The following is a 12,335-nucleotide window of genomic DNA, read 5'->3' as shown; positions in this document are numbered from 1 at the left end:
CCGGAAAACGTTATAGAAACGAGCGTAGCATTGTCCGGGTAGAAAACGATAGAATCTCTGTAGGTCGATTCGTATATAATATGATAACTACGCGAGTGCAGGAAACGCAATAGGATATAGAACATGTATACGATAGAATTCATATAAAGCATGATATACTTTATTGTGACGATCAAATTGATTCACATGAATATCTATGTTTCTGAGTCTTCTGATAGAATGTTATAAAAAAAATGTAGTAATTTATTATAAAGCTAATTTATTATTATCCAGATAAAAGAGTATAAAATCTCTGCGGATAGATTTCATAGACAATGATTGCTTCGCGAAATCGAGGATCTGAATAGAAACTACAAAACCTCTGTGACAATACTCACACAAGAAACGATAGATCTTATCGTGAATTTCGGATTGATTTACGTAGTTATCACAGTTAGACCGTATTCTGATAGAATATTATTGAATATTATTAAATGGCTGTGGTATAGAAACGTTAGCATTCGTAGAATATGTGTATCGTTAAATGATATTAAGTTTGTATTTAATTGTTCTCGTGTTCGTAGGATTAAAAATAATAAATGGTGAAAGTTATTATACCATATGATACGTCTTCTATTGTTTTGTTGACATTAAGGAATATCTACAATAGAATTATATTCATTACGATAAATGCTCTTTGGAGAAGAAAACTGCATCACATAGGCCAGATAGATTACGATACAATTTTTCGAGAATACTTATGATATTTAATCGTTTTCTACCGGCCTTTTTAAGCAGGGATATTTTGTCATGTCTAATAGTCTTTTCAGTGATTAAATAATTTAAAGATACATTCAAAGCTATCATATCATATTAATTCTTTCTTTATAATTACCTTGTAATATATATTATTATTTTACGTTTCAAGTTTCAAACGAGATCATACGTTCAACTAATGTTTATATTCCTTTCATTGAACGGACTATTACAATGCGAATTGTATATTATTTCTTGATTCATGTGATTATTGAATTTTGCCATAATGGTTTATGAATATGATTTAAAATTATCCTGCTATATTCTCTAAATATATTTTATTTTGTCAACAATTAAAACTCAGTGTTTCCTTCACCGCCATAGCCCACGATCTATACGGGTTGTGTACATTTTTTGGTCCTTCGAGCCGGATACACGGAAATCAGTTAATATAAAGATTTAAAGTGAAAGTAATAAAATACTGAAATACAGTCATATGGTGTGAAGGAAGGCACGAAGTAACATAGAAACAAAACTTTGTGTACAGTGCAGTTTGCAAAATCGTTTTCTTTCCTCGTGAAATTTTTCATACGATTATAATCATAAAGATTGAACATATCATTAGTAAGATAGAGCAGCTTTTAGCGCTCAGTAAATCAATAACTGATTCTTATAATAACTTGGTAAGGATTGGCTCGACTAACGTCACCAATCAACGTATTCACAATCGGCTGTCAGACCTCAAAGATGATTGGAATCAGTTCTCTCTAATTCATGATGCTATCTCGGTTTCAATCCCTGAACTTTTAATTGAAGAACAAGTAGAAGTTCATAATCACTCTTATTTTGATGAAAATGTATATAATGCCACTAAAGAGGGTTATCTTGAAGCGCTTGGAAAATTTATTTCCCTGCTTGATTTAGATCAGACTTCGGTGACTGGGTCATCATCTTCACAAACGATCTCTCTTCTTAGTACCAGTACACATTTCTTTCCACATACAAGGCTACCTCAAATTGTTACTCCTCCATTTAATGGAGAACCAGAAAAATGGCTTCCTTTCAAAGGACTTTTCGTTTCAGTAGTGATTGATAATTCTCACATACCAGATATTTAAAAATTGCAATATTTAAAAACCCTCTTAAAGGGTTCAGCTTTTCAATTGATACAGCATACTACGTTGACGGCGGACAATTTTAAGAAAACTTGGGATTCACTTTACAGCCTTTTACGAGAACACTCGGTTACATGTTAACACTACATTACAATCCTTAATGAATCTTAAACGTATGACGAAGGAATCCGCTAAGGAGCTTGAGTTTTTATATTCTAACATAATGCAACTATATCGTACTTTTGAAACTTTAGAGCGTCCGGTCAATACGTGGGACGATTTCTTAGTCTTCATATGTTCTCAAAAATTAGATTCAGAAACTGCCAAATTATGGGAGTCTAAATTAAGCTCGTCTAAAACTCCTCCTTTGTGGACTCAATTCAAGGATTTTTTATTTGATCGTATGTCGTCCTTACAATCTTATGAAAGGTCTCAAAATGTTAAAATTCTGCAACCAACGAAGCAATCGACAGCGACGGTAAATCATCAAGGAAAGTCGAACTATGATTCTTCCAATCAACAAACCAATTGTGTTATATGCACGGAAGGGCATTTCATGTCATCGTGCCCTCAATACAATCAAAAACCTGTACAACAAAAATTAGCTATTATAAAAAAATACCAACTTTGTTATAATTGCTTAGGCACACATCGTGTTTCATCTTGTCGAATAACTAGACGTTGTCAGAAGTGTGGACGCAAACACCACACTACTATTCATGAAACTAGAGAATCTACATTGAGTGAAAAGGAAAATTCTAGTAGTAATGCAGAATCCCTTTCAAGCTCACCTTAACTTGACCAGGTTTATAATCACGATTAATAGCGAATTTTTGGATTTAGTTAAAAGATTTTGGGAAGTTAGAGAAATGTCAACCTTTAATAAGCCATTATCTGCTAACGAACAAGATTGCGAAAACCTTTTATAACTACGTATTCGATAGACGCGGATGGGAGATACGTGGTAAAACTTTCGTTCAAAGAGCCGACTGAAAAACTCGGTAACTCCAAATCAAAAGCAATTTGGTTGGCTACGAATTTATTTAATAGATTTTTTTTTTTAACAATTAAAACTCAGTGTTTCCTTCACCGCCATAGCCCACGATCTATACGGGTTGTGTACATTTTTTATTACATTAAATTATAATTACATTAAATAATAATTAATTATAATTACATTAATTTTTAATTTTTGATTATAATTTCTGAGTAAATGAGCGTTGAATTCTTTGACGAATCTTGTTTAGAACAATTGAAGCAATATACATCTTATCAAACATTTGACGCATTATAATTCGTATTGATTAAACAAATGAATCTCTTCGCAAATATGTATCGAGAAATATGAGAAATTAACCATCACAAAAAATAGAATTAAACGTATCGTAAGCTTGCATAATTTACTTTACTTGGCCAAAAATGTAATAGCACGAATGAATAGTTTAATTTGGTTGCAACCCGAAAATAAATAACTTGAGTACTCAAGTGAGAAGAACGATTATCGTTCCCGTCAATAAAATGCTCCGCTGAGTGCTGAAGCCTTTTTATGTCCTTTACTAAACGGTAGATCTCTCGAGATTTCTGGAATCAATGATCGTAACCGATACTGTTTATGAGGATCAATGATTCTTATTCAGAAATCTAAGAGTTACCTGTATCCTGGTGTCTACCGTATTTGAATGCACTTCCAGAAAAGATCCGAACGGACTATGTCCATAATAGTCGCTCCCTTGGTCTCTCCAGAATGTGTCGTCATCATCAAGAAACGGAGTAATGGCGTCGATCTTATGCCGTCATCATCAAGAAACGGAGTAATGGCTTCGATCTTTCATACGTCCGAGAATGAGACCGCTTATAATCCTGCCGTGTGCTGATTCTGGTCTTTCGAATCCTCTCGTACGTTTTCTTTTCCAAAGAGTATCACAATTCGCAATTCAGAGAGATTTGTATTACAATTTCACTACGTATTCAAAATATACGGCAAAAGGCCAGAAACATGTCTTGACTGAATGACAAACAAGAAACGAATAACGCCGGTTGCCCGGGCCGCAAGCTTGTACATGCACGCGCGCTTTCTTCTTCACGCGGCAATCACATGAATTGAATATCGATACGTCGCGCCTCTAGCGCTTTACGCTATACACATTTTTTAGAGAACTAGATTCGCCAACGGAAGTGAGTTTACAAAATCGCTAGTACTTTCTATGAAATGTCATAGATGGCAACATTCACCCTTCTCTCCTCAATATCTCATCGCGTTTCAAACAGGATCAAAGGGATAAAGTCCGCAGCACTTGAAACCAGCTTGAATAGTTTTTGAAAAGTCTTTTTTTTTAATAATTTCTGATAATGCACTAGGAATATCAAATTTTTGTATATCCATCTCATCATGATTTGAACGCCAAGTTTTCACAAACTTTTGCCAGTGCTTTTTTAATGGAGCAAACACTACTACATCAAGAGGTTGCAAAATATGTGTAGCATTTGGAGGGAGACAGCATAATATAATTTGTTGCTCTTTACAAAAAGCACTTAAGCAGTATGACATATGTGATATGTGTCCATCTAGGAAAACAATAATTGGTTTTTTTATGTTCTTATCTTGTAGATATTTATTAAAAACATTTGCAAAATACTCGTAAAAGGCTGTATATGTCATCCATCCATTTTCACTTTTACCGATGCCCCAACCAGGTGGAGCTTTGGTTAAACAAGCTTGAGGCAAGGTTCGTACTTAAAAACTGTTAGAAGTGGCGCTATTTCTCCTGCAGCATTCACAGTAAAGAGCGTAGTAATATTTTCTTTATCACTGCTAGTAAAAACATCATACGTTGGTTTTCCCTTCTCGGCAATAACTAATCCTCCTTTAGGAGCTAAATACACTGCTGTCTCATCCATGTTGAATACTCTTTGCGGGTCTTCAAGAACTTCTAAATTATCCTTTAGTAAAATCTGTACTTCAGAAAACCAATTACGAACATATTGTTCAGTAACAGCTGCTCTTGTCTTACTTAAGTATTCAGCTTTCTTTATAGATAAAGCAGGGTGTCGTTTCATAAAGTTCTCAAACCATTTACGTCCTGGCGTGTTATTTGTAAATGGAGTTTCTAAATGTTCGGTTTCAACAAATTTTTTGACTGAATTCAACAAAACATCTTTTGTGATAGGGAATCCCATTCGATATGTTTCCAACAGCCAATCCACTAAAATAGCTTCTACACGAGAACCTAATACTGATTCACGACCTACATGTCCAGTGGTCACTGGTGCTTTACCTCGAATTTTATGTCGCAAAGTTGTTCTTGGTACTTGATAAATTTTACTTGCTGTCGAGACTGGTGTACCATTCTGAATAGCAACTAAAGCTTCTCGTACCTTTGTTGGTGAATACAAAAATAATTTTCTCTTTTGCTGTTGATTTTCCTTGGTTGTAGACTTCTGTTTTTTCTTAACAGATATATCACACCTTCTTTTTGGCATTTTAATCTAAAAATATAATAATAAAATAATAGTATTAAAAAAAACTTCATAAAGCTTAGTATCTCAAAGATTAGTCAGTATTTCTAAAGTTATCTTTTTTTTTATATTAAGTGGCCAAAATTAATGCAGACGTTATCCCAGTTCTGGCCACCCTATGGCCACAAGTGGAAAATGCGAAAAAACATGCTCGATTTTTGGCCAGCTTGTTTATTTATAAAAAGCAAATTAATTTTACAAGATTGGATTAGCAGATTATATTTTAAAAGAAACTTAACCTATATGCGTCTCATTTCTAGTGTACACAAGTATATACTGTCACGTTTTCATAAAAAAATACACTAAATTCTATTTACCGAGTTTCGGGGATTCTTATTGTTTGTTGTAAGAAGATTGTGTCTTTGGTATGCACTGTAACAAATAATTTTTTTCCAAGTAAAAGAGAAACGTGATGTTAATTGTCGCACTCACATGACCGAGAAAAATAGTTGCAAAGTGAAGATGTCGCGATTGCTGCGCACTGCAGCCAACCTTGAACTAGAAAATCTTAATAAATGACGAAGGTGGCCAAAATGGGCGCAGTGGCCACAAACGGTGCATTCACCCTATAGAACACATTCGATAATTATTCGAGCAAATAATCAAAACATTTAAGTAAATATGACAATTTCATAAATAGATAATTCAGTAATTGAGAACAATACTTAAAATAAGAATCTTTGAATTCAATGACGATAAGAATCCTATTCCGTTCTTTAATATTAAGCACTGAGATGATTGTAAGCAAGCTTTACAATTGAATTCCTGACTAAGATGATAAAGGTAAATAGAAATGTAAATAGAAAGTAGGAATAGTTTTGCCAAAAGGGAATTTCAGACAATCAAACGGATCAATTCATCATTGAATTCATATACGTTATATACAGACATATCCAATTACCAAAAAAGAATAAAAACAGAGCATGCACAAAAGATAAAGGAAATTTCTTGTAAGTTACTTGAGATCCAGAAGAATCTCTATTACGCTTTTGGTTATTACAATTGAAAATAATAATCACTCAGAATTAAGAGTTAAAGTTAAAGTTAATACTGTTTATACTGAAAAGTAAACGCAACTAATGTGAAAAGAAGACGCAATTAAGAATAATATTAGACTCGAATCAATAAGATATGTGCCGCAAAACTGTTCGAAGAATTAAACGTAGACGCAAACAATATATTATCGAATTCACTTAATGATGAATAATCGGCTCAAGTGACAATTGTCTTAATAATCATTCCCGATTATAAATAATTATTTCGATTAAAGGATCACTACGTCCTTGCTGGATATTTATTCCGGTTAAAGGATCACTACGTCCTTTTTGAGTTATGCGCATAACGGAGAATACTAAATCTCGCACCGAAGTGCCTCGGCGAGACGTCTCTGAATTTACTGTAATCAAGAAATTGATTACAGTATTCCTTCAATATTTAATAACAGCCATACAGGCTAAGGTTTCTTACTTTCGAGTGTTCAAAGGACAAACGTTTCGAAGGAAACGTTAATGGCGGCCACAAGGAATCTCAATGGCTGATTTCTTTTATCGATTTCCGTATTTTCTTAGACAAACGAACGGCTTGTTCGTATTATTTATCAATTCGGGAAACCGAATCAGAGACTGAGAGTCTCGAATAAAGGTGGATGCCAAAGCTGAGAAGCTCGGATGAATACGATACGCACTTCCTTCCTTCCTTCCTTCCTTCCTTCCTTCACTTTCAGAATATTCGAGATATATGATGCTGAGAAATATTACGTGCTCACTAATCGAGCTGCTGAACGGAAGTAAAGACACGAAGACACACGAGTCGCGCGTAGAGAAGCTGTCGCTGAGAGCGTCACGTATAGATGAGCATCAGCGCCATGGTTACGATCTATTTACTGATTAACAGCGCCGTTATATCGATAGTGAGTTTAAGGGAAGTCGGTAATGCAACTCGCGATCTTATTGATTCGACTTAGTAACCCTTTACCAACGAAAGCTCTGTATGCCATCTCTATTTACAAGAATTTATGCTACATTCTGAACATCATGATACGAGAGGAACAAACACATTTTTCCAGCGAGTAGATGGGAACCTTTTGATCCAACGAAAAGTTACGACAAGTATACAGTGTCGGATAAAAATAGGAAGAAAGCTAAAATCTGATCTTAGATTCAACGAATTGTCCAATTTTGTTTAAAGGATTCAGATTCAAGGACTGTAAATATTATAACCAGATAAATAACTTTGTTTCATCGTACAATTGATTCATTATAAAACAGCTGATTATATATATATATATATATATATATTATAATCTATTTTATAATGAATATATATGTGTATATATATATATATATATATATATATATATATATATATATATATACTAGCTGGTTACCCGGGCTTCGCCCAGGAGTTGTTTTTCTTCAAACGACTTTATTTGTGTTTTAATATCCTTAATAAAAAAAAATTCCTTTATCAGTTCGGATACCAATTCCCAAAAAGATCGGTAACGAAAAACTATACACTCTATAACACTCCCCGGAAAATTCCACCCCTATTTTATATACTTTTGGTAAAAATTCGGTCGAATAGTTTAAGAGTGTATAAAGAACATACATACATACATACATACATTCTATTTTATATATATAGATATATATATGGGACAATCCACGTCACTTTTACCCCCCATCTGTCCAAAATTGATATGGACGGATTTTAATGACTAAGGTCGGAAAATGTTCGTCTTGAAAAGTGCTTTCGAAAGGCGTGTGGCATATATGCGCAATTCAACATGGCGTCATGTTGAATCTGAAATTTTGAATTTATCTCTTTAAGCAGCCATAACTTTGACGCCATGTTGAATTGCGCATATGTGCCACACGCCTTTCGAAAGCTCTTTTCAAGACAAACATTTTCCGCCCTTAGTCATTAAAATCCGTCCATACCAATTTTGGACAGATGGGGGGTAAAAGTGACGTGAATTGTCCTTACCATATTTGTTACAAACAAACAATTAAGAAGAGAAGGAAAACACGAAAGGCCTGCTCCGAATGTGATAGGCCTATTTGCGATGAACATGCGATAACTTTTGCCAAGTGCATAGAATGCAATAAATAAATGTTTTTTTTTGTTTTTTAAATAGATTTTCATGTATTTTATTATTACGCAACTCATTTCACATGCATAAATCAAATAAATTAATAAAAAAAGCTAATAGTTCACTCAAAATTGAATTTTTCTATGGTGGGTACCCAGGTAACCGGGTGCGTCCGCGGCATATGTATACTTTAAACTAGATTATTTATGCTTAAAAAAATTCTTAAAAATCTCCAAATGCACCATTTGCTTAAAAATGAGTTAAATAACGACGATCCGGGCGTACAAAGCAAAATTTTCATTTTTAATCCACTTACATGCAAAAATGAGCAGTGGTGGGCACCCGGGTAACCGGGTGCGCACACAAGGGTTAAAAGAATTGATTAAACGGTATAAAGAGTGGGACTTGTCTACGTTGGATTTTATAAATAAGAGGATAGATATGTTGAAAACTGACGATTTGTATGTTATACTCAAATATCTCCATCATATATTTGCATATCTGCATACTGAAGCAGAAAAATACCGAGTGTACATATCGGTATTGAAAATATTGATTCGGCTAGAAGATCCCGATATAAACTTCATTATATACTATACATATAAATATTATATATAAAATACATAAAGGAATACTTTGACGACAAACGTCTAGAATGTCTGTATGATGAGAGTTGCCTCGATGCATTCATACGACGTATTTCATATGATGCCTCGTTGTGCCCAATATCTCCTGTTGTCATGTCTGGTCAAGATAGACGTGCTCTGATTATTTTTATTCTGTTAAACCCGAAGGAAGTGTTAAGCAAGTTTCTAATATATCAGATAAATATTGAATTATCCAGAAGCATGTTCTTCCCCTATTTCGTGCAAGAGTGTTATAAAGTCCTTATTGATCGATACAATGTGCTGATATTCTTTTATTTAAGATAATGTATTACGTTGTAAATAAAATAGGCATGAATAGGCATTATAGAATTTCAGATAACAGCAATGAAATAAACATTAAAGGGGTAAATTTTTATCGAATGTTTAGATAAAATTCTAGTAAAAATTTAAATTTTCTGCACTCATATTATATTCTAGTAGTGGGTTAATTTAAGACAAACCAGTAAGTGAGTTTTATGAAAAAATTGTTTAAATAAGAGATTCGGTGTTTTGAGAAACAGCATATTATGCCATACATTGATACATTATATTTTTTTTCTAAAATTGCGAAACATTTGCACGAGTAATTTCATTCGTATAACGAACTTTTTCAAAGATACCCGGGAAAGATTTTCTTATATGTATATAATAATTATATACGATACGATTATACATAAAATACCTGAACGCAATTTTATTTTTTATAATAAAACAATACATATGCATTCAACTCTAATTACTTTTCAATTATTTTTATTGTGTATCATATATATATGTATATATACACGAAGAAGAAAAAATATACATACATATTTTATATATAATTATACATAAAAAATTTCTATTCGATTATTTATTTAGTGTTCCATTTTCTAAATATTTCTGATAATTGATAGTTTAATGTCTTTATAATAATAATTATAATTATTTATAAGAGATACAATTTTTTTTATTAAAACAAATATTTGATATAATGCTTTATGAAATTCCTGTCCGAGAATCTTGTTGCTCTCATCGTCTGCCTCTGCCTCTGCCTCTGCCTCTGCCTCTGCCTCTGCCTCATCTACTCCAATGGTAATTGGGTGATGACAATCTGTATAAGAAGGCCATGAACCTTTCTTCTTGCCGTCGTATCCCCGCGGCTCTGCCTCTTGGTCTTCGAACTGTAAAATAATATGTATATTGTATAAGAAATTTTATGAATTAAATGAATTAAATACATATAATATGAATTAAATTATTTTATATATAACGAGAAGATATTTATTAATTTCGATTAAGATGGTATGTTTGTTTGTTATTTCGATAAATGTTACCACATGCCTCAGTGGTCGAATTGAGACGACGCCTGCACGGATAGCGGGAGGTTCCAGGTTCAAACTCTGGCTGGGGTATATATTTTTCGCAATCGCAATCAAATTATTGGCGGAATATATCATTACTTTCTGTTAAATATAGTATATGTATATAATATTTTAATTTTACCTTGTCTATCATCTTCTGCATCGAAATGACCAGCGGCACGATCGGCGACGACGGGACCAGCGGCGACAAGTCCGGCGACGACGGGACGGTCGGCGACGACGAGACGGTCGGCGACGGAACCGGCGGCGACGGGTCTGGCGGCGACGGGACCGGCAGCGATATCGGTGGCTGATTTTTCTTTCAATGATAAAAATTCTAGCGCAAAATCGTCTAGATTGTTATCGTCTAGATCCATCTAAAATAAAATAAAAATAGCAACATTGTAATTATGTGAAATTATGTGAAATATATGTATATTGAAAAGACAGTACTTACATTACTTTCGCGATTTCCCTCAGTATAAAAATGTTGACTAAACGTCTAAACAAAGTGGCGGGTGGCGGGCACGAGACCGGAGATGACGAGATCAGCGGCGACGGTACCGGTGGTAATGTATAATGTAATTTCACTAATCAGCGACGACGTGATCGGTGACAACGTGATCGGCGACGGATTGGCGACGAGAGTGATGAAACCGGCGACGATGGCGGGTAAAGTGTTTAAAAGCGTGGAATACCTTTATAGGGCAGAGAGCCTTTAAGACTATATTCGGAAACTTCACTCTGGTCTAGTTTATACTGATCACTTGATACGCGTATTAAATAGTAAATAACTAGTAAATTAGTTTGATTATTGGTTTGATACGCGTATCGAGAGATCGGTGTAAACTAGGTCATTTGAATACACACCAGCGTCGTTCTGGAGCCTTATTCTCGAATCGTTTTCATGAAACTCGCATGCGAAATTCAATGTTTTTCAAATAGAAAGTCGCACACGAAAATCATTAGGACAGGCTCGAGAATACGGTCCCTGTCCTTGTTCAATTTTTAGTAACAAAGATAAAGCGATGCGGTGCGTGCACTCGAATATAGTTTTTGAATGCAGCCCTAAAGGCTCTATCTATACATGCCGATAACGTCGCCGCCGATCATGTCACCGTCGATCACGTTGCTGTCGATCACATCGCCTATCACGTCGTCGTTGATTACATTACTCGTGGTTGTTACGTTCCGCGTACGCGTTACCGGTTCTTACGCTTTGTATGTACACCACGTTGAGAAATACATTGTAGGATTAATAGCAGAGAAGAATTCTCTCTGTTAATAGTACTTTGTCGTTGGCGGTCATTTTGCCTCATTCGCGGCTCATAAGCTATTTCGCAAATAGCTTACAATCTCATCATATCTGTGAGTAAAGGTTATATTGTCGATATATTGCGATATCTCTGAGACAATATCTTTTTCTGTGAGTGAGTGAATTGTTAACAAATTACATCCAGCGGACGGTGAGTCGCGTCAGCACTGCTCCTGATTATTATTATCCTATACCCATAACGAGGCCCATAACAAGGTAACTATTTTTTTAAGGTGCCTTTTCACGTTGACACTCCACGCTCATTTTCAGCAAGAAAAAACCTTCAGAAATAATATATGTATCTATAAAATATTATTACTTGAAGATATTACTTGAAAAAAATTAACTCTAATCCATCCAACGTTTTTTCGGTCACTTCATTCCGCCAACCATGCACTTTCGTGTCTCATGCATTTTTCAGTACTGTTAATAGCTTTGAAAAATTCTCAAAAAATTATTATAGTATCTTTATACCTTCGACTAAAAATCAATGTAAAGAAGATTTGGAAATTATTTATTCAAATATTTTTTTGCAACAATTATATGTTAAAAGACGCACGTTACGACTTGTTT

The 12,335-nt window shown here is 34.3% G+C and overlaps 1 long non-coding RNA gene across 4 annotated transcripts; it reads right to left on the bottom strand.

The window, feature by feature from the left end:
* Positions 1–24: 24 nt before the first annotated feature.
* On the bottom strand, positions 25–7,218 carry LOC139817899 (uncharacterized). 4 transcript variants are annotated; one of them, XR_011733329.1, is made up of 4 exons: positions 6,834–7,214; positions 5,684–6,762; positions 4,487–5,336; positions 25–4,415 (listed from the first exon to the last, which is right to left on the bottom strand). It is a non-coding gene; the product is annotated as an uncharacterized lncRNA (long non-coding RNA). The 4 variants fall into 4 exon arrangements; XR_011733331.1 differs by having other exon boundaries at positions 25–3,431; positions 3,503–5,336; positions 6,834–7,213; XR_011733328.1 differs by having other exon boundaries at positions 25–5,336; positions 6,834–7,218.
* Positions 7,219–12,335: the final 5,117 nt, after the last annotated feature.

The sequence above is a fragment of the Temnothorax longispinosus genome, chromosome 8, assembly GCF_030848805.1.
Source record: "Temnothorax longispinosus isolate EJ_2023e chromosome 8, Tlon_JGU_v1, whole genome shotgun sequence".
Classification (NCBI taxonomy): domain Eukaryota; kingdom Metazoa; phylum Arthropoda; class Insecta; order Hymenoptera; family Formicidae; genus Temnothorax; species Temnothorax longispinosus.
The sequence above is the reverse complement of the archived record's forward strand: the minus strand, read 5'-3'. Positions and strand labels throughout refer to the sequence as shown.